A 21,663-nucleotide genomic window follows, 5' to 3' on the forward strand; every position below is an offset into this window, starting at 1 on the left:
ATGAACACCAACCATGCAGAGCTTTTTTAAAAGTTAAATATTTTTTTTATATTTTTTCATGTTACTTTAATGAAACCAGGTTAAGTGCACAACAGACCTACTTAATTTCTCTCTTGCTCTTTTAACATCTAATGCGAGATTCATAGCATGAATGTATTTACATAGCATGTACAAATGTGAATTAGAGACTAGTCACTATACAAAATGCCATTATAGTAAATTCAATTACTTATAACAAACTACCTCACAGTCCTAAAGCAACCATGTGGTTAAAAAAGAAATTCACTATAACCAAGTATCACTGTAACAAACATGTTGGGACTAAAATAATAGTTTTTTTGCAGTGAGTACTCATTAGCATGACAATGATAAAGCTGTGGTCAAGACTTTTCAGCAGTATGTTGCAAATAACAAGAATTAATTTTATTCCATATGTCCTTCTGTGAGTCCACTATAGTAAAAATGGCCTGTACATAAAAAGCATTTTTTTAAAGGAGAAAAGACTGATTCACCAAAGAATAAAAATAGTGCTTAATAAATTAAAAACTTAAGTCTGTATGTTAGTCAAGTAGATAATAGTTTAATATCCGACGTTTCACTGACTGATATCTGTCAGCATTTTCAAAGGATAACACTGGTAAGCAATAGAAAGTAACAAAAACTAGGAAACTAACCGACAATTCTAAAAATTATATAAAGTTATCACTGTGCATGATACAATGATATAATACGCGTGTCACAAGTACAAAGTTTTATTTGTTGAGAAATTTATTGTAATTTTCATGAAAGTTCATTTCTTTTTGGTTAAATGATCTGATTAGAGTTTTCCATATATCTGGTAAGATTAGGCCTTGATTCTTATTTAAGTTATCTGTTGAACGGGCAACTGTAGCAGCTTCTTTAAATGTTCTGGAATGGTAGTTCTCTTCTATGTAGGGCATATGGCTCATATCCCATTCAATATTATGGTTGGTAGAGGCAAAGTGGGAAGAAAGGCCTGATATATCCTGTCTGTTGTTCCTTACATAGCCTATGTGTTCCTTCTTTCTTGTTTCAAAACTTCTAGATGTCTGTCCGATGTAATTAATACCGCATGAACAGGGTATGCTATAAACTCCAGAGTATTTGTAGAAAGGATGGCTATCTTTCGGTGATCTTATAAACTTTTGAATGGTCTCAATAGGTCTGAAGGTTACTCTGATATCATATGGTTTTAGAAAGCTAATTTTTTGATATGGTACTAACAAATGGAATTGTTATAGAGTTGATGTATTGGGTTTCATCTCATTGTCTTTGCTGTATGTCACTGAAGAGAATCTTGTTGATGATTCTTGTAGGATAGCCATTTAGGGATAGATCTCTGGATATTTTCATTAATTCTTCTTGTAAGTCGCCAGGATCTGTGGTACACTATATAGCTCTTTTTTTGAGCATATGGATATAAACTTTTGAATGGTCTCAATAGGTCTGAAGGTTACTCTGATATCATATGGTTTTAGAAAGCTAATTTTTTGATATGGTACTAACAAATGGAATTGTTATAGAGTTGATGTATTGGGTTTCATCTCATTGTCTTTGCTGTATGTCACTGAAGAGAATCTTGTTGATGATTCTTGTAGGATAGCCATTTAGGGATAGATCTCTGGATATTTTCATTAATTCTTCTTGTAAGTCGCCAGGGTCTGTGGTACACTATATAGCTCTTTTTTTGAGCATATGGATAATGCTGGATTTCTGGGATATGTGGCGAGACGAGTCGAAATGGAGGTAGTGTCCTGTGTTAGTAGGTTTTCTATATACTGACAGGTTGATGCTATTGTCAGTTTGTTTCTTAATAAGGACGTCTAGGAATGGAAGTTTATTATCTTTTTCTAGTTCCAAAGTGAACTTGATAGTGTTGTGGAAGCAATTAATTTTGTTTAGATAATCTATTAGTTCCTCTTATTTGTGATTCCAAATGATGAAGATGTCGTCAACATACCTAAACCATGTGGTTGGTTTAGGGGTAATTTGGGATAAAATTTAAGTTTCCAGATTTTCTAAGAATAGGTCGGCACAAGAAGGAGAGAGAGAGAGAGAGAGGGCTACCCATGGCTAATCCATTAAGTTGTTTGTAGTATGTTTATTGCCATGTACAATAGTTCAAAATTAAGCAATGCTTGAACAACTTGGTGATGTTTGGTGGGAACAGGTTTTCTTAGATGTCGATGACTTCTGAAACTGGGATATTTGTGAACAGAGATGTAACATCCAGGCTAGCCATAATATTATCTTCAGAGATATGGATGTTTTTTAATTTTTCCAAGAAATGTTGGGAGTTCAGTGACACACAGCAAAGACAACGAGATGAAACCCAATACATCAACTCTATAACAATTCCATTTGTTAGTACCATATAATATCAGAGTAACCTTCAAACCTATTGAGACCATTCAAAAGTTTATAAGATCACCAAAAGATAGCCATCCTTTCTACAAATACTCTGGAGTTTATAGCATACCTTGTTCATGCGGTATTAATTACATCGGACAGACATCTAGAAGTTTTGAAACAAGAAAGAAGGAAAAAGAAGTTCTTTCTTCCCACTTTGCCTCTACCAACCATAATATTGAATGGGATATGAGCCATATGCCCTACATAGAAGAGAACTACCATTCCAGAACATTTAAAGAAGCTGCTACAGTTGCCCGTTCAACAGGTAACTTAAATAAGAATCAAGGCCTAATCTTACCAGATATATGGAAAACTCGAATCAGATCATTTAACCAAAAAGAAATGAACTTCCACGAAAATTACAATAAATTTCTCAACAAATAAAACTATGTACTTGCAACATGCATATTATATCATTGTATCATGCACAGTGATAACTTTATATAATTTTTAGAATTGTCAGTTAGTTTCCTAGTTTTTGTTACTTTCTATTGCTTACCAGTGTGTCCTTTGAAAATGCTGACAGATATCAGTCAGTGAAACATCAGATATTAAACTATTATCTACTTGAATAACATACAGAATTAAGTCTTTAATTTATTAATACTAGTGGTCAAGAAAGAGGTCATAATATGAATAGAATCGACAAAAAAAAAATAATGCTTGTTTTGCAATCAAAAAGTAGTGGATTACTAACCCAACACAGCATGAATATTGGTGAATGTCTTTAGCCAACATATGTTCAGTACCTGGTATGGGAGTTGAGGCATGAAAAAGTATTAGATTTAGCCTCTAAAGTATGTTCCCAGATTACCTAACCATAGTCCAGCAATGATATATAGTGCTAAAGGTTTTCACCTTCCATTAATACGTTGAGCCTAATAGCTTGTTATGGCCAAGTTATTCAAGCTTTACAGTAACCTAATGCCGGGGTCCCTCAAGGTTCAGTTCTCTCACCGACCTTCTTCCTTCTATATATCAATGCCCTACTTCAGTTGACCTCTAACCTAATACACAGTTTTGCATTTGACAGCACATTACATTCCTCCCTTTCATTTGACAAACCCTACTCTACACAACTCACTTCAACTACAGAACATCAACCACCGCTGCCCTTAATTCCAACCTCCAAGACATCCGCCAATGGGGCTCAGACAACCTTGTCAACTGCAACGCTAGTAAAACCCAGTTCTGTCTTATTTCTCACGAAAAAGAACCACTTTCCCCCAGCATTGTTTCTGATAACACTCAAATTCACAGACAAGATGAAATTTCTCTTCTCGGAATTACCTTGACATCAAGCCTCTCCTGGCATAAACACATCACAGCCATTGCATCCTCAGCTTCCAAAAAACTAGGTTTTCTCTTTCGCTCAATACGTTACTTCACCCCTAAACAGCTGTTAACACTATACAAGTCACAAATCTACCCAGCTCTGGAATACTGCTCTCACATCTGGAGTGGGGGCTCCAAAAAGCACCCTCAAAATGCTTGACTCAATACAGAGGAGAGCAATTAGACTAATAAATGACCCATCCCTCACCAACTCACTCCCCTCACTTTCACATAGACGCTTGGTCTCTGCAATCTATATATTCTATAAATACTTTCACAGGAAATGTTCATCTGAAACAGCATCAATAATTCCCCCCACCCTGTACTAAACCCATTGGAACATGTACAGCTGCTGCCCAACATCCTTTTACAGTACACCTCAAAACCCACAGAACAAGTTTATTTTCCTCCTCATTAATCCCTGCTACTGCAGTACTGTGGAACAGCCTTCTCCCTGACATATTTCCCAAGGAATACAATATGCATATGCAGGCGTTTAAATCAAATGTAAACAAGTTTCTCCTTTCACAACCCATCACCCATATACAGTACTAACCTACTACAGGTTGACCAGCTAACCTCTTGTATATGGGTCCAACATATTAAAAAAAAAATAATAATTTCTGCTATGTCAATGTATGGTCTGGACATTTGTTTTTCTGAAAGAGAAAACCCTGCTAACTGCATATAAAAGACATACATTCAGCTGAAGAGCAATTATAAAAGTTTCTCACTATAAGCAGAATTTGAATCTAGGTCTTTTTAAATATTTTATGTAAAATATTTACTATGTAAATATTTTACATACACCCTCTGTTCAAAAAGAAACCAAACTTTTGATAGAAAATAAAACACAGGCCAATTATTTATTACTGACACCTCCAGGGAGTGCAAAGACTCATCAAGAGAGGCACTCACTTTACAGCGTTCTGTCCCCACAACTCAATCCACCCATCACACCAATGCCATCTACCGCCCACAGCATCTAGTATTTTTCACAGACAATCGCAAACATCTATGCCCATGGCGGGATTCGAACCCGCAGCCTTTTGGCTGGAGAGCAGATAAGCTAACCAGGCCGGCATTATTCAAATCATATACTCTCCCTCAGCTTCCATACAGTGTTTGGGACAGTCAATTAATTCATTACATGAGTTTTTATATCTTTTTTTGGGATACTGTTGAGGGTCGTGGTTACTGCCACTTGAACATTTTCAATGGTGTCATATAGCTTTCCTTTCATCGGCAAATGAAGTTGGGGAAGAGAAAGAAGTCTCAGGGTGCTAAATCAGGTGAATACGGCAAGTGATCCAACACACAAACTTGGTTCTTGCTAAAAAACTCTCACAATGAGATGGTGCATTATCATGCAAAAGTGACCAGCTGCCTGCATCACGATATTAATCACTTCAACTCTCCATTGATCGTTTGGCTAGGTGGAATCTTTGTGGATAATGCCCTTGGAATCGTAGAAACAAAAAAAAAAGCGTTGTCTTTACTTTTGACTTCTCCAAGCGACTTTTTTCAATACATTTTTTGATCGTTGGTCAACTTGTCGGGAAAAAATCATGAATTCAATTTACAAAGGCCCAAACTCTCAGTCAAAATGTTATGCACAGTTGATTTTGGAATCCCCAATTCATCTTCAATCAATCTCACGGACAATTTCGGGTTTTCTTTGATGAAATCGCACACTTTTTGGATGTTAACTTTGCTCAGTCCAGTTTTTGGAAGGCCCGACTTTTCGTCATCCTCAAGCGTCTCACGACCACTTTGAAATCACTTAAACCACTCGTAAACTCGAATAAGGGATAAGCATTCATCACTGTATGCTTTTTGAAGCAGTTGATGCATGTCGGTAAAACTTTTACCAAGTTTAATACAAAAGTCAATCGCAGCTCTCTATTTGAAACTCGTTTTCCGACCGTTCGTCAAAACACAGTCACTATAACTTGGCTTCTAATGAAATAAATGTCATAAACAGTTGACACAACACTAATGAAGGTTGCCGCTATTGACAACAAAAAGATACAACAGGTAGTGCCACTAGTGTCTTCTATTTTCGAAAAGTTCGGTTTCTTTTTGGACAGAGGGTGTAAAATATTTACATAGTACAGAAGAAGAAAAACTTCTGTTTTCATTAAGTGTTTTTATGAATTATCCCTTTCAGCAGTTATATATGCAGTAACGAGATAATAGAGGGTGATGTAGTTTATTTTTGTTTCCTCCCCCACCAGAAACTTTTCCCCAAGAATTACTTTACTTGTAAGGATCTGCAAACCATCCCTTGTAAATTCACTTCTTTCACAGATGGGTTAGTTTGTGTTTTCAACAGGTATTTCTGACTGCTGTTCATTATATATGTTGTAGGAAGCATTAAGACAGCACTGTATTGCAGAGAAAAACCTAAACTATATGCACCTAAATAGCTTTGGATCTTCCCTTAGTTCAAATTACACTTTTTCATTTTTCTAGATATACTCTTTACTAGTTTTTGAAAATGAGTTAGATACTTTAGATTTCTTTCTTCAACAGGACAATCAATCCATGTACTGCAGTTGGATGCATGGTCTGACCTGCATTACAGTTCATCCAGAGATATTCTGATGGATTGAGTTGGGACTCTGTGCAGGCTAGTCAAGGATTTGACTCATCATTTTTCAACAACCATGTCACAATAGCATCTGCAGTACAAAATGATGCAATATTCTGTTGAAAAAGATACACGCAGTGGTGAGCTATAAGGAGCTCGCACAAGCCCTTTGTTAAATTTTTCTCAAATTTGCGATCCCCTTGTTGTTCTTGTTTCCTTTTTTTATTTTTTCAAAAAAAAAAAAAAAAAAAAAAAAAAAAAAAAAAAAAAAAAAAACCTAACAAAAATTAGTCTATTCGGCAGTGTATAGATTATTTGTTTCAACTCCTCTATAACAAAAGTTCAAGTTTGAAAATAAAATAAGTGCATGCACTATCTTTGCCCTTCTCCCATCTGGTAGCCAATCATATGATAAAACCGTTGATTATCACTTGAAGTATAAAAACAAAAGAGAAACATAACGTATTTCAATATTATTGTGTTTAGATATTATTTATTTATTATTTACAGATTGATTGTCATAAAAACTTCTATCGCAAACAAAAGAAATTTATTTTGTTTGCGATATAAAAAATGCAGACTATTTCATATCTGCGATTATAAAAGATTTTATTCTTATTATATTTTGATAGTTAAAAAATGCTTTTCTTATGTAAGATAAATTAACACAGATGATTGTGTGCAAATATTTCATGTTTAGATCATGAAATATTTGTTTAAAAATGATAGCCTTTAAAGGTTGATTGTCCTCTCATGCTTTTTGATTGGCATTTGTGCACAAGCTGTACTAATAAAAGTTTTTATGTGAAATAAAAATATCGGCTTTTTTTTGCTCGACGATGCGAGCCCTTTGTTAAAATTTCCATACCTCACCACTGGATACACGGCTGTTTTGTACAACTGCCACAATACCGAAAGCACTACATTCTTCAATTGTTTCATATCCATTGGGTGTTCATCCAGGCAAAACATCAACATATCTGTTTGTCCATGCTAGGATAAACAGCTCCAGATAATTACACTTCTGCTACCAAACTTAACAGCTGAAATGGTGCATTTTTATATAAGGCATCCATTGCACTCTGATTTGCCTATCTCGAATGCTACAGGTGTTGGCTTATGCTTGGACTTGCTGAACTTTTATAATTTTCTATATTCGGCATGAAACTCTTAGATTTTCTATCGTTGAGTTTCTTATTCGGCTAAGAAATAATGTTGGATTCAATATCCACTTAATTTGAACAGTCTTTACTCTTAAACTCCTGGGGGACTATTTCCCACAATCCCAGTTTTTTGCACCATCCATATGGTACAATCTCTTGGTGTTAACTTCCTGGGTCTTTCTTAGCAGATTATTGCCTCATCCAAGTTATAATGTAGCCTGCACTTGATTTGAGGAAACGCAGTCACAGAAGATAACTCTGTTGTAGTCCACAAGTTTTCATCTCCATGTGTAATTCAATGTATAGAGTAGAGTCAACTTGATGCTATCTAACAATATAAACCACATGTGATGACAGGAATATACGTATGCAGAGGGCTCCAGAAATATGACTTAAATCTACAATCCAGAGAAAAATCTTACTCGCCCAAGATATCTTGGTTTACTTTATATAAATACTGTCATAGAGAGTGTTAAAAAAATGCTATGTTGAAAAAACAAATTCTTTAATTCTCACTATACATTGCATGTAATTATACAGAAATATCCTTTCCTTTAATTAAGATTCTTCACCATATCAGAATCTTTCAGTGTGTTTAAAACCAGTCAGAATATTCTTAGTTTTGGTTTATGCAGAAACGAAAATTATTTCTGCATAAAGAGATTTACACAGAAACAGTTTTTATTCTTAAACTCCTGGGTTTAAAACATATGCCACAACATGGTTCATCACAACTCAGTGTGTTTTCTTTTTACTTGATTGTTCATAATGAAGGGTGAATTTATACAAATTATTTATGAACAATAATTTAACCAGAAAGGCAAATAATAAAATTTACAAAAACAAGAAAGTAGCCAGCACTTGATGCACCCAGTTGCATGATCTGGTTCCTGACTTGTCTTTGCAAGATAATTGTATCTTTTAAATAACAGTATTAAAAAGAATCTATGTTATGTAAAATTTTCAAGTATTGCATTACACTAAACTAATTCATGTTGCGAGCTGTGAAAATAAGCTTAGGACAATACTCTATATTAAAATTGCACATCTACTTAAGGTGTAAAGGTGCTGGAAGAATAAGAAGACGAATTGATGCAGCACAGCGCTTAATTTGATTGTGCCAATTTTAGTTTTTGTGTCTATAATTACTGGTTTATTTTGTTAATGAAATTATGTTGTAAGAAAAGTATAATTAATTAAAAAAAAAAAAAGATTATCTATTACATATTCAGGGTGTGCAGTACACATCCATGAAATAGTAATATTACAGATATTATATTTTTTCCATTTATTCCTGTTAAAGGCATCCCTGTTTCCTGACTTCACGTGATTCCTAAAATTAAACATAATATATACTAATATTTCATGAATAGGACATTTTTTGATGCATAAACATCACGTCGAAATTGCATCACATTCCCATTAATACCCTGGGTGTGCAGTCACAAATACAGTCACCTTTGAACAGATGTACAGCGGTTCGAATTTTTGTGTTCCAGAGATTTTAAACCACTGACAAGGCAAGGCAAGGTGTGCGCTGAGACAATAGCACCCAGTAATCAGTGGTTGTGATTGGTTAATGTGTCAACCAATCCAACTGAATGTTGTCATTTGTCATGAATTGCTGTTTGTGTTTTCCGAGTTTCATCTGTTTTGCACGAGAGAAGTGCGAACTGACATGTTCTGGACAGTGATATAGACAAGTTTTTAACATATAATTTTATGTAAATAATTTGTAACTTTTTTGTCCATATTTACAATGGGAAAGTGTTGACAATCTATTGAATGTCCCGTTTTCTGCCAGAGCTTTCATGGATTGTATGCTTACAGTCGAAGGAGGTTGGAACTTGTGTATAAACGACACAACAGTACACCCAATCTAAGTGGGCATATGTTGGTACTGTGCTTACTGTATACGAGGGTGGTCTGAAAAGTTCTTGGTGCAACAATGAATTAACATTTATAATTTCGAATTTTTTATTATTTTTTTTATTTTTCAACATAATCTCCCTTAAGACTAATACATTTATTCCAGCGTCATTATCCCGTCCCATGGTTCTCTGTAAGATCTGCAAAATACCCCTCTACAGCTGCAATCACCTCTTGATTTGAAGAAAAACACTGACCAGCAACAAAGAGTTTTAGGAAGAGATAGAAGTCAGAGGGAGCCAAATCTGGGGAATAAGGTGGATGTTCCAACAATTCATAGTGCAGATCTGTTAATTTTCCCATTGTCAAAACACCTTTGTGGGCAGGTGCACTGTCCTGATGAAAGATGATTTTTTTCTTCTGCAAATCGGATCTTTTCTCACGAATTTTTTCGTCTGGTCTGGTTAAAAGATTCGAATAATATTCCCCGGTTATTGTTTTACACTTTTCAAGATAATTAATAAACAAAATGCCTTTGGCATCCCAAAACACCGATGCCATGACCTTTTCCTGCTAATCGAACTGACTTTGTCTTCTTTGGCATTGAACAACCGGCTTCTGTACACTATTTGGATGCTGATGTGAATCCAAGTCTCATGCATAGTAATAAATCGATGCACAAAATCAGTTTTGTTCTTATTAAAACGCTCCAAGCACTGTTCAGAGATTTTCATGCGAGTGCGTTTTTGATCTGCTGTGAGCAAGTGTGGCACCCATCTTGCAGAAAACTTTTTCATTTGCAATTCTTCATGCAAAATACATCCTACACATTCTTTTGAAATGCCTATAGTCTGAGCAATTTCATGCACTTTGACTTGCCAGTCAACCAATACCATATTGTGCACTTGATCGATGATTTCTGGTGTTGTTACACTTTTTGGACGTTCCTCACTTGGATCATCTTCAAGGCTGGTATGGCCACGTTTAAATTCGGCAGCCCATTTCTTAATTGTCAAAAATGCAGGAGAAGAGTGCCCATAAACTTTTATGAACTTCGAAAGAATTTCTTTTGGCGTCAAACCTTCTTTTACAAAGAATTTTATAACTGCAAGATACTCAAATTTTATCAATTTCAAGGGATACAGAACACTTTTGCTTCAGATAGCTGTATAAAACAAACTAATAGATAGAATGACTTGCAATTTCACATGGATGCTTACGGCAGATGTACCAACTTAAAAAAAAAATCTCGCTGATAGTGTTACCATCTATGGTTGAGGCCGAGAACTTTTTAGAATGAGTAAAATTTAGTACAGTACTGTAATAAATTATATTTGTTCTTCACCAAAAAATACTTAAATATCTTTCCACTGTGTTCACGTGCGTATTTCTGTTTATGTTCTTTATAGATTCACAGTTACCTCTACACTGCAGAATCAGTTGAACAGTTTTCAACTGATGTTACATGTAGATTCAAATATATTGATATTATTGAAAACAAGAACTAAGCTTTACAAAGTGAATGGGAAAATCTTATTAAAATAGTGAAAGACCGAGCAAAGGACACATGGGAAAGTTAAATGCATATTTTTATGCAAAATAAGAAACTTGTGGTAGACCTATGTTTGACTATGAGAAGACCATGTGATTTAAGTATAGATGAAAATTTTAATCCACTGTGATTGTTTACCACAGGAAATCAAAATTTGATTAACAACCTTCTATTAAATCTAGGATGTGAAGAATCTTTATAAGGACTTTTCAAATGAAGGCAAGCTAACAAATCTCATATATGGAGGCAGCAATTTTTTCCTTCTGGAAACTTTTTAATCCTGCAGAATAGGCAAACCAGCTAGAGGAACACATAATTAATAGACAAAAATATAACTAACAACAATATATTAGTTGTAATATTTAATCTAAAGTGTCTCACAGCCACTACATCATCACATACTAATTAATTAGCTTTTCACTTATATCATGACAACCATTTTAAATAATGTTTTAACTTTCTTTCTTGTTAATATTTTTTCATATCAGCAAAGAATAGTGAAAAGAAGGATCACTTACTGTATGGACATGAAATAGTTCACAAACTTTTTTTTTCAAAATTTTATTCTAAAAAATTACTACATATTTTTAAACATCCATAAATAATATACAAGTATTTTTATTTGTATAATTATGTAATAATTCTTCTCACAACAGTCAGAAGAACATGGACAATTATCAAATGTTTCAGCTATAAATCCAAATAACAACAATAAAATTTTTTAATGGTATGTACGTTTCACTGTGATGTATCCAAAAACTGGTGAAATATCAGCAGAATTAAAATAAGTAGCTATTAATATTTTATGTTCTTTAATACAGTTAAGACATTCAGAAAGAATAAGAGATTTTAATAAAGCAGGTTAGACCTGCTTTAAAAACCAATTGAAAAAAACTACACATGCGAGAAAGCAGCTACAGTAGATGACATTCAACTTGCAATGTTATTATTGTTTATCCCCTAGTTGCCTCGAAATGGTATCCATGAGCATTCGCAGGAAGGGCATTGAATATATATCTGTGTTTGATCAGAGATAGTATGGATTCACTATCATCAAATCTGTTAATCTGTGGATGCCTGTAAACTGAATGGATTCTCTAACCAGTTTGCATGTTAGGGGGGGGGGGGGTCAAAACCTTGTCACTTATCATATGAGACTGGTTAATGATCTACAATTTGTAAACAATTAATGACATGTCCAGCTGGTAAAAAAACAGTGATCTTCAAACCTTAGCATTAGCAAAAATCTATGACGAAATACACCAGAGCATCCTCCAGAGAAAGTAAAAAAAAAAGTAGTTGATGGTTTGAAAGGAAAACATGCAAATATTTTTCTGATGAAGAAAATTGATAAAGAATTACTTTGTTCAGGCTGATATTATGAACAGTGGAGAATAAATGCTAGCTTTATGTTGCCAAGTTCTGCATTGGGAACACAACTGTGGACAGTATTATATCAGCAAGACTGAAGAAATAGGTGAGAAATGCACAGACATCATTGTTTCTTTTTATAAGGTCATGATCCAAATGCATTTAAATTACTACATGTAGATCTTTGGTTTTTCCAAAATTAATTGGTCTGTGAGAAAATGATTTTGGCACATTTTGTGTGCTGCACATCTCTGCTTACTAACCTATTATTAACATATTGACTGCCACTGACCGAATTGTGTAAACTTGCTGCCAGTGCCATGAGGTTGTTAGTATTTTCTGCTCAAAAATATATTTTTGAGCAGAAAATAAATGTATCATCAATGCTTATTTGTGATATATTTTTCACATAGTCACTTTTTTTTTTTTTTTTTTTTTTTTTTTTTTTGTAAAAAGTTTTCAGAGTTTATGTGATCATTATTATTATTCTACTGGAAACTCCATGGAGTCTGAAGAAGCACAAAGCACTCACAACTGACTCTGGCAACAACACATTTCACTTATTCACCTCTCTCCAAGCAAAAAATCTGGTCTTCACACCCCTACTAACCACACCTTTATTCAATTTTTAGGGATGACCCCTTGTACTGGTCCCTCTAGCCAAGTGCTGAAACATTTCCCCTGCTTATAAAACCCTTTAAGCAACTTAAATGTTTCTATCATATCCCCTCTTTTTTCTCCTGTCAACCAACTTCTGCAATCCATACACCTTCAATCTATTCTCACAGGGATCATTCCACAGGCCACTCACCATCTTGGTCACTTGCCTCTGAATCCTCTCCACTGTTTCCTCGTCCCCAAGAAACCAAGTGAACCAGACTTGAGCACAGTAATCCAGATGTGGATTACTTGAGCATTCCACACCTTGATAACTTCCTTATCTCTACTTATTAATGTGTTCTAACCAAGTAATCTTATGGGCTACCTTAGCAATATACTCTCTAAACTTTAACTTTCTGTTTACTGCCACTCCCAAATCTCTAGCTTCATCCATTTCTTGGAGTACAGTGCCATCAATGTGATACACGGCTAGTAATCTATTTATCCCAAAATGCATAACTTTACATTTCTCGACATTAAACTGATATTCATTAATTATTGCCCATGCTAACAGCCTATTTATATCGTGACGACCTTTTCTGTCGTGTTCTAAATCTATCTAGTTTCAAGTCACTTTTATGAATAATACAACTAATTACGAAGTGATCACCGATCCAAAAGTAGGGAAATTTATATTTATACTGCGCCACCCTATTCTTAGATTAGTCTATATAAATAGTAGGATCAGTTCTAAATTAAGTTAGCAGTCATCTCATTAGGCCGAATCATCTATTATCATTTTTACTTGGGGTTCCCGCAAGATTCGAATGTTTATGAACGGTGCAATAATAAGGAATTCAGGCAAACACAATATTTAGATCAACAAAATAAAACATTTAATATATGATATGGTTAACAAATACATGAACTCTATTTTAAAATGGAACTATACAATTAACTTAACACATCTTCTTAGGTCACTGATACTAATTCAATGTTCTAACTTTCATATACTATTCACAGTCTCACAAACACAAATCTTCTTATCTCAAGTTAATATAACAATTTCACATTTAATCAGTCTTCACAAATCTATCAGCTCAATGTTTATATTCACAGCAGGCAATAAACTACGTAAGCTATATTCAAAGCAAATATATTCCCGGATCTTGAGCATCGGAGATATATTACAGTTAATGCTAGAATAGAGAAACTTATACAACTACTCTTACCAGACAAATTCTTCAATACATCAAATTATTGAGAGAGCACTTATGAATTAACTTAATTAACATTAGCGGAACACACATAACAAATATTCTCCATAGTTTAAACTGTATCACTGTAAGTCGCACTTCACTATTCCAAACAACAGTAATTAGGTACTAATATCTTTTCCTGTTCACTTTTCTCCAAGTAATCAATATAACCTTTTCCTAGGGCAACACAGAATTTAATCGTAATCCAGATTAACTAGAACTAATCAGAATTTTCGCATTGACTGTCCAGTTTCCTTATATCTGATCACGGCATCAACCTTTCTTCATAACAACAGCAGATTTCGCTTATAACATTAAACTTTATGTTTCACTACTTATAGGTTCACTTCCGAACACTAAACTCATAAATTTCTGCCCTCAGGATTTTATAATCTTGGTTCCGCAAAACTCTCTCCTCACTCGCTAAATAATAATTCCTCTCCCTTCTCTGTCTTATCTATGACCTTCCTTCTCTCTCTGCTCTATCTATCCCTATCTATCTATGACCTTCACTCCCACCTTACGTTCGAACGCCACGCTCTACTCCACTCGTGGTTGTTTACGCGTGCGTTTCCATGACAATAGACTAAGCGTAAACATTTCGCCAATGTAATGTATGCTATATTACTGCTACATGAGTGATTACATAACATTAAATATTTCACAAATAAGAACAGTATAATATTTAAGCTATTTCTTCAACTTTTGATTACGTATACAGTTAAATATAAAAATACACTTTACGTTACACCATATATATTTAGTTATACAAAATTCTAAACATATTATTATTTTATAAGTTAATAATAGGTCAGGTTTTGAATAAATTTTTAATTAGTAATTCTTATTTAAGGAATAATAAATAAATTTATATGAGCCATGATTAATATTTAATAAGCAATGTTAAATGTGAATGAAAAATAATAAATTACATAACATAGCTTCATTCACAATTTAACATCCTGCAACTCTCCACATCGCCTTGATTAACTATTACTTTACCTATTCTGAATCATCAGCAAACAACTAAATATTTCCTTTCAAGTTCTTCCTATATCATTTATGTACAAATTAAATAGCAAAGTTCCCACCACTGAACCTTGCAGCACACTGCTAGTCACCTGTTTTTGCCTCGATTTTGCCCCTCCATATATCACTTTTTGATGTCTCTCCAGCAGCCACCCTCTTATCCACTTAACCAGTGTCATATCCATTCCCATTTGTTCTAATTTGCATAAACAGAGTTGCATGCGGTATTCTATCAAATGCCTTTGCAAAATCATTGAGTAGTCATTTCCTTTATCCAACTCAGTTGTTACTCTATTACAAAAAGTTAGTAAATTACTAAGGCATGACTGACCCTTCACAAATCCAGGTTGACCCTCATACAGTATATTTTTATCTACCCATTCTTGAATTCTTTTTTACCAATTTTTCTAGTACCACCATGCCCGAGATACTGATTAGTCTATAATTTGATACTCTGGTTTTAGTACCTCCCTTATGAAAAGGGATTATTTTGTCCTCATTCCACTCCATTGGAACTCCAGAATGGAGACTTAAAGAGCCTAGTCAGAGACACTGCCGGTTCCCTTGCACATTCTCACAAAACCCTAGCTGATATCCCATCTAATCTCACAGCTGTATTTACGTCACAATTCTGCAATAGCCAAAGACCCTCCAATTTATCCACCTCTGTTCTCACATTAATGTCTGTCACATAGGATAAAACAGTAATCTCACTAGAATGATATATCCTTGTAAAGTGGTCACTCAGTAACTTAAATGTTTTATCGACTTCTACCTCTTCATAACCATCATCACTCATTAAGGTTGATCTTCATAGTCATTCTTCCTCTTACCTGCCACATAATGAGAACTCTTTGGGATTTCTTTTGGTATGCTCAGCTAATTCCTTCTCATAATCTGATTTTGCCTTCCTTGATATGTTGGTCGCCTTTCTTGCTTCAGCCTTGCACTGGTCATCTTTCTCTTTATAAACCCTCCACAGCATTTTCTTTTTCTGCAGCTTGTACTTAATGATATCACTCATCCATCTAACTCCTACCCGAGTAACCCTCCTAACCCTGCAGTGTTTTATTCCATGGTACAAATTTAAGCTTCTTCCTAAGCATGTCATAATCACCTGCCTTGTAGTTCCACAAATGCCCCTCCTAGATAGAATATTCCTCATGATTTACAATTTCCCAAGTCAAGTCAAGACTGCATGGCCACTTTCATCAATTGGAGGCAATGTTGCCAACTTGGCTATGGATAGCTCTTCTTATCCTATGACCAGGTCCAATACTCTTCCACCCCTAGTCCCCTCCATCACATGCTGCCGTAAGTAATTATCTCTCAGCAGGTGTATAAATTTCCTTCCTGCCATTTGATCTTTCTTCCTTCCAGTATACATCTCCATACTTGAGGTCTCCCATAATGATCACTCGGCCTATACTCATTGTATTAATCTGGAGATGCATGTCTTCCAGATCATGTGTAAAACTCCCTGGCCTATAGCAACAACCAACTGTATATTTTGTTTTACTGGCCTTAATCTCACACCAGATTGTTTCAAATGAACAGTCACCCTCCTGCCTGTCTCCTGTTTTTTTGGCTGCAATTCATTCTATCATCAGTAGTATCTTCCCCCATCCTATCTTCTCTGAAAATACTAAATCCTTCACATTCAATCACTGTAACTACATCACCTGCTGTTAGCAAAGTCTCACTAATGTCTATAATATTTGGTGAGGTTGCACTAACCAATGCCAAAAACTCCTCCCTCTTGTTCCTGATACTTCTGGCATTAGTGACAAAGAAGTTAATAAGAAGAAGCCAATATCTAAGGATCATAGATTGCTTCATATGGTGACTCAATCATTAAAGGTGTGGTAAAAGATAAAGTGTACCAGACATGTTTTGTTTCACAGGTGGTTCAATAAAACAAATATCAGATGTTTTGCAGAGAAGGAAGGAATGGGACAGAATGAATGGTAGTGGTGGGCACAAACAACTTGAATAGCAGGACAAAGTATGTGGAAAGGGATTTAAAGAAGTTGTTGCAGGAAGTGAAGAATAATAGTGTCATTGGAAAAGTGTTTAGTTTGTTGCCCAGATTTAACAGTAGTGAACTGAGAAGGAGAACAATGATACTGAATGAAAAATGGCTGAATTGTGTTAGGTGGATAGTGTTCAATTTGTGAATGTATGGAATGAATTTGAAGGGAAATTAGAATGGCTCAAAGCTGATGGAATGCATTTGAATGGGTTTGGTGTTAGTCATTTTCAGAACTCCCTGGACTATAGCAACAACAAACTGTATATTTTGTCTTAGTGGCCTTAATATACCAGATTGCTTCAAATGACTATCCACCCTTCTGCTTGTCTCCTATTCTTTTTGGTTGCAATTCTTCTGCTATCATCAACAGTACCCCCCCCCCATTATATTACTAGCTGAAAGATTTTCGTCTCGTGTAAATAAGAACCCCACGTACAACTAGCACACTAATATTCAGTATGAAAAATATGATACCAAGATAACTCATAGTTGGTGTCCTGATATAAACAGCCATGTAGTATTTATTTCATAGTTGACGATGAATGTGTTAAAGAGTAAAGTTAAAACTGCCTTACTTTTACTATGCTGCCTTAGTTTACTAAGGCAAAGAATTTTGGCCTGGTACAAGTCAGTCAGGTTAACAGTTTAATCTATTATAAAAATATTTCACATATATATCCAAAAATGGATTAACAGTTAGAATGTATTTCTATAGCATGTCTATCAACTGCAAGTGTTTTTCTAATTATAGTTTTGTTTTTTCTGTATACGTGTGTGCGTGCATAAATAGAGGAAAATCTTTGCCATTTCTGCATGACAGTTAACTCACCTTCAACTACAAAAGCTCTTTTTAAGCATTCCTCACATCTCAGTTGGCATATTATTCAAGTCTTACCTGCCAAAAGGCAAATCTTTCTTCCAAATGCACTAAAGATTCTTCACTCAGCACTGCTGATATTCATCAAACAGCAAGGAATAGTAGCAGCAAACTATCAGTTAAGCTCAATTTTATTATATTAATGTAGTCATAAAGAGAAGCTAGTGAAACAGACATAGGTGGTCTCTAACTGCTGCAGTAATCAGTATTCGTAATCAGTAATCAGTAATCAGTATTATATTGGCAAGACTAAAGAGATAGGTGAGAAATACTAGTGGATTTCTCAGTTAAAATCTAAGGATATATTACTAAGGCAACAAACACCAAAGTGTTGGAACATAGAAGTCACTATTTCTTTTTATAAGGTCATGATCCAAATGCATTTAGATTACTACATGTAGATCTTTGGTTCTACTCAACATCACCAGAGTTAAATATTGGTACTATCAACATAAGAAACCTGAATGGCAAAGAAATGGAGCTAGCTGATGAATTAGATAAGTACCAGATCGACATAATAGGGGCGACTGAAACAAAAAAGACAAAAACTGGAGAGATCTTTATGAACAATAAATAAAAAATGATATATTCAGGAAATGACAATCAAGGAAAAGGAGTAGCTACGGTATTCAACACAAAATACGAGGCTAATCTTCTTGAATGGCAGGCAGTCACAAGTAGAGTGATGTGGGCAAATATTAGAATGGGGAATTGGACAATGAGACATATTTGTGCCCATGGTCCCACAGAAGGTTCTATTAAGGTAGAAGTGGAGAAATTATTTGATGCTTTAGAAAAAGCAACTGACACAATGAAAAAGGAAAAGTTCCTTGTTGGGGATCTAAATAGCAGGAAATCACTGTTGACATACAAAAATATTTTGGGAAAATTTGGAGAAAAAAAGCAAAGCCAATAATAATGGCAAATACCTGTTAGATTTCTGCTCAGGACATGGACTGGTAATTACTAAAACCATGTTCCAACATAAAAATGTGCACAAATTCACATGGAGAGAAGAGGCAAGGAATAAGAAAAGTCTCAATGACTATGTTATTGTTGATAGTGATGTTTTCTCCCTGGTGCAGGACACCAGAGTGTACAGAGGATTTGAAATCGGAAGTGATCACTATTTAGTCTTGAGCAGGATAAAATTGAATTTCATATTGAAAAGAATAACATGTAAGAAAGTTTTAAAGCGAATGAAAGTTGAGCAGCTTTCAGATGTGAACTGTAGACTAAAATTCACAAAGATTATTGAAGAAAAATTGAAAGAGTTTGAGAACAGGAACCAAACCTTGGAGATTCAGTGGCAAGCCTTGAAGAAAACCCTGCCTGATTCAGCAAGCGAGGCATGTGGTGAGGTTGCCTGCAAGGATAGAAAAATCAGAACTCCATGGTAGACACAGGAAGTTAAAGAGTCAGTGATGGAAAACAAGAAAGCATATCAAAAGTTCCTGGCAAATAAGTCAGCTTGTGCTCTTAGAGAATACAGAGACAAATGTAAGAAAGCTAAACAAAAGTCATGGGAGGACTTTTGCAAGAACATAGAAAATAAATATCAAGAAGGTGGTAAGATATTCTGGAAGTTGTTGAAGAAGCTTAGAAATGGAGGAAAGAGTGCTATAAAAGCACTCTTTTACCCTTAGAGATGATAAAGGTGACATGAAAACGGAAGAAAAAGATATCCTTGAAGTATGTAATTACTTAGAAAAATTGCTAAATGAAACAAGTAGTGATAGCACAGTGGTAAAAAACACTCAACAGGCATACAGTCAGGAATACATAACCATACTTGAAGTAGAAAAAGCCATCAAAGGGTTGAAATGTGGAAAGGCAGCAGGAGTTGATGATATTCGACCAGAAATGCTGAAATATGGTGGTATAAAAGTCTTACAGTGGCTGCACTGCATAGTTTAGAAAGCCTGGACAGAGGGACGAATTCCCGATGATAGCTCTAATAGTACCCATATATAAAAAGGGAAATAAAACTGAATGTGAATATTACAGAAGTATTTCCCTACTGAGTATTCCTGGCAAGATCTATGCAAGTATACTTGAGATACGGTTGAGAAGAATTGTGGAAGAAAAGCTTGGTGAAGAACAAGCTGGATTCAGGCCAAATAGAGGCTGTCAGGATCAGATCTTCACTTTACGACAAATAGTCGAGAAAGCATGGGAATATAACAAAGATCTGTATTTAAGTTTTGTCGATCTGGAAAAGGCATATGACAAGGTGCCAAGAGAGAAGCTATTCAATACGTTACAGTTATATGGTGTCAATGGGGCATTATATCAAGCAATACTTAGTCTTTAATTGAGTTGTAAGTCAGCAGTTAGAATTGAAGGAAGTACAGGAACATGGTTTAATGTTAAATCTGGTGTGAGACAAGGATGTACATTATCCCCTCTGTTATTCATTATCTATATGGATCACATTACTATTATTATTACTATTATTACGGGCAACTCCAGGGAGTCATTAGACTCATCGAGGGAGGCCCCAAATCATATTCATCACAACTATCTGACATTCATACAGTATCTATCATACCTCGCCTTAAACTCATTCACTGTCACAGCATCCACTACAGACTCAGGGAGCGCATTCCACTCATTCACTACTCTAAAAGTAAAGAACCCAGCTCTAACACCTTTACTGACCACACTTTTGCCCAGTTTCCATGGATGTCCCCTAGTCCTCCCACAACCAGCCCTGTTCTCAAAAATATCTTCTGAATTAATTTTATAGAAACCCTTCAGTAATTTGAATGTCTCAATCATATCTCCCCTCCTCCGCCTATCAACCAATTTTTGCAACCCACAAATCCTCAACCTGTTCTCATACGGTTCATTCCACAGACCTGCTATCATCTTGGTCACTCGCCTCTGGATCCTCTCCACATCCTCCCCATCAAGAAGAAACCTAGGTGAACAAATCTGAGCACAGTAGTCTAGATGGGGTCTTATCAAGGCTCGATAGAGAGGAACAATAACCTGCTTGTCTCTGCTTGTCAACGTATTCTTCAGCAACCAAGTGATTTGATGAGCTGTTTTGGTCACTTTTGCAATGTGTCCCCTAAATTTCAATTCCCTATCCACCAACACTCCTAAATCTCGTGCCTCATCAATTTCCTGGAGCAGGGTTCCACCAATGCAGTAAACTGCCTCCAATCTTTTCACCCCAAAATGCATAACCTTACATTTTGCCACATTAAACTGACATCCATTCTCCTTAGCCCAGACCTCCAATCTATCCAAATCATCCTGCAAAATTTTGACGTCATCTGCATTCACTATTGCCCTACCCAACTTCGCATCATCCGCAAACAAATGAACTGTTCCTCTCAGATCATTTCCAATATCATTTATGAACAAATTAAACAGCATTGGTCCAAGAACAGATCCTTGTGGCACACCACTAGTCACAGGCCGTCTTGTGGACTCTACTCCCGAGTAAACCACTCTCTGATATCTCTCCGTCAACCACCCTCCTATCCATCTCACCAACCCTATGTCCATTCCCATATGCTGCAATTTACTGATTAGAATT

General features: G+C 35.3%; 1 protein-coding gene across 6 annotated transcripts in view; it reads right to left on the reverse strand.

The window, feature by feature from the left end:
* The window catches only part of LOC150107285 (LIM domain-binding protein 2-like), a 412,695-nt gene that overhangs the window by 7,465 nt on the left and 383,567 nt on the right, over positions 1-21,663 (reverse strand). The window lies entirely within an intron of this gene.

The sequence above is a fragment of the Typopeltis vanoorti genome, chromosome 4, assembly GCF_054136105.1.
Source record: "Typopeltis vanoorti isolate ZY-2024b chromosome 4, IOZ_Tvanoo_1.0, whole genome shotgun sequence".
Classification (NCBI taxonomy): domain Eukaryota; kingdom Metazoa; phylum Arthropoda; class Arachnida; order Uropygi; family Thelyphonidae; genus Typopeltis; species Typopeltis vanoorti.